Source organism: Colobus angolensis, unplaced genomic scaffold (assembly GCF_000951035.1).
Source record: "Colobus angolensis palliatus isolate OR3802 unplaced genomic scaffold, Cang.pa_1.0 Scaffold95, whole genome shotgun sequence".
Lineage (NCBI taxonomy): Eukaryota > Metazoa > Chordata > Mammalia > Primates > Cercopithecidae > Colobus > Colobus angolensis.
In genome coordinates, this window is record NW_012123487.1 from 5,936,977 (window position 1) to 5,939,590 (window position 2,614).

The following is a 2,614-nucleotide window of genomic DNA, read 5'->3' on the forward strand; positions in this document are numbered from 1 at the left end:
TGCCTTTACATTTAAAATGTTTTTAAATAAAGTTATACATGTACATAGTTGACAGAGTCAATAGGACAGACTATTAATGAAAACATTCTTTGATTCATCCTTCATCACCTCTGAGTTCTATGCATCAGAAACATCTTTTGTCTTTTTTTTAGTTTTACAAACATATACCTCTACATTTCCAAATATGTTTATATTGCTATTTCTTGTTTTTTTTTTTTTCCATTTTAGACGTTATTAACTTCGTAACTACTCTCAAAGATGCATTTTCTTACTCCTGTTAATTTTGACAGTGAAAGTTGAGTGGATATAGAATTCAAAGTAAAAATAATTTTCAATAATTATTTTGAAGGCGTCATTCCACAGTTGTGTAGCATCTCTTATTACCCTTGAGAAGTTTTATGCTATCCTGTTTCCTTTTAAATATATATATATATGACATTTAATTTTATTATTTCTTAATCTCTGGAAGCTTTTAGAATCTTGTCTAGATATCTTTGGTGTTTGAAAGTTTCATTTTTGCAAGGATCTAGTGTTGCTGAAGAATAAATTCCTGGCAGTGGAATAGCTGAGTTAAAGTTGGATTCATTTATATTCTTGATAGCTATCTCCTAGTTGTAATAATTTTTTTAAAAATTATTTTCTAAAGATACGTGTTCTTGCTGTGTTGTCCAGGCTGGAGCCCAGTGGCTATTCACGGGCACGATCATGACACGGTATACCTTGAACTCCTGGGCTCAAGCGATCCTCCTGCCTCAGCCTTCTGAGTAGGTGGGATTGCAGGCCTGCACTCAGCTGAAAATGTTTTTATTCCAGTATATCTTAGCTGAGCGCTAGCCATCCTCACAAAGTCTGACTTTGGCACAGATGAGTTCACCTTTTGAGCTTTTCCATTGAAATTCTTTTGAATTTGGCACTCCCTTCTCTCTCAGCTTGGCTCACACACTTTCTTCCTTGTTCCCTTCCCCAATACACACAAGTGCACATACTTCTCATTCACATTTCCATTATCTTTCCTTATCAGTTAACAGCAACACAAATATATATTCTAGCTCACTGGTTAGAATAGTTAGTACTACTGATCAGTTATTCCCACATATTAAATCATTACTAATAGATGATAACATCTTATTGCTAGAGTGAAGGTTACGAACTATAGCTAAAGAGTTCAGTCATCTTAGGAAGGAAATTTAAAGTTGAAAACCAGAATCAAGGCATTGAGTCAAGTATTGCCAGAGAAAGCCAGAAGGCTATGGACTGCATCCTGGGGGTATGCCTACATGGAGAGGTAGGAGAAGCAGCTAAGGAAATGCTGAAATAGGCAGATAAATGTGTATTAAAATATTAAAATTCGGTGGAAGGAAAGGTTTCGGGAAAGAAGATGAGATCAGTGTTATTTCCCAGAGTGGTCAGAGACAAAGGGATCAAAAATGCTTTGGAGAACAGTTTCAGCAGAGTGGAGGGAGTTAAAGCTAGGCAGGTGAGGAGATGGGAGTAGCTGGTATAGAGCACTCATTTGAGAACTTTTATCTGTTCAAGAAAGGGAAGAGATGGAGCAGCAGGTGGAATGGGAGGTATGATCAAAACAGTGCTTTTTTTCTGCATTGAAGGAGAGATTACCTGTTCATGTGTAAATGCAAATGAGAGAAGAAAGGTAACTATTATGAATATATAGTGCTTTGGGAGGCAGGAAAGATATGGGAACTAGAGATAGAGCAGCACATTTTGGGAAGAATGACTAAAGGAGATTGAATATTCCTCTGAGACTCTCGGAAGGGGTATGATGACTGGTGAAAAGATAAAAATGTATTTAGGTAGTAAAAAACCTACACCATTAAGTTCCAGTAAAGTTAATGAGATGAGGAAGCATAGAGATTGTTTTGAATAGCCATCTATTCATTTGTTTGTTTACTTATGGAATATTTAATACATGACTTTGGTAGAGATAGAAAAAAGAAGAGGCTGCCGAAATGTTATGTTATGTTATGTATGTTATGTTATGTTATGTTATGTTATGTTATGTTATGTTATGTTATGTTATGTTATTGTTTTGAGACAGAGTCTGGCTCTGTCACCCAGGCTGGAGTGCAGGGGTGTAATCTTGGCTCACCTCAACCTGTGCCTACTGGGTTCAAGTGGTTCTTGTGCCTCAGCCTCCCAAGTTGCTAGGATTACAGGCGTGCACTACCATGCCTGGCTAATTTTTATATTTTTAAAATTTTATTTATTTATTTTTGAGACAGGGTCTCGCTCTGTCACTCAGGCTGGAGTGCAGTGGCTCAGTCTTGGCTCAGTGTATCCTCCGACTTCCAGGTTCAAGTGATTCTTGTGTCTCAGCCTCCCAAGTTGCTGGGATTACAAGCATGTGCCACCACATCTGGCTAATTTTTGTATTTATAGTAGAGACAGGGTTTCACCACATTGCCCAGGCTGTTCGAGCTCCTGGCCTCAAGTGATCCTCTTGCCTCGGCCTCCCAAAGTGTTGGGATTACAGGCACGAGCCACAGTACCCAGTTGCTACCAAATGAATTTATACAGAGAAGTTTATACATCTTTCTTTCTCTCTTTCTCTTTCTTTCCTTCCTTCTTTTCTTTTCTTTTCCTTTCCTTTCCTTTC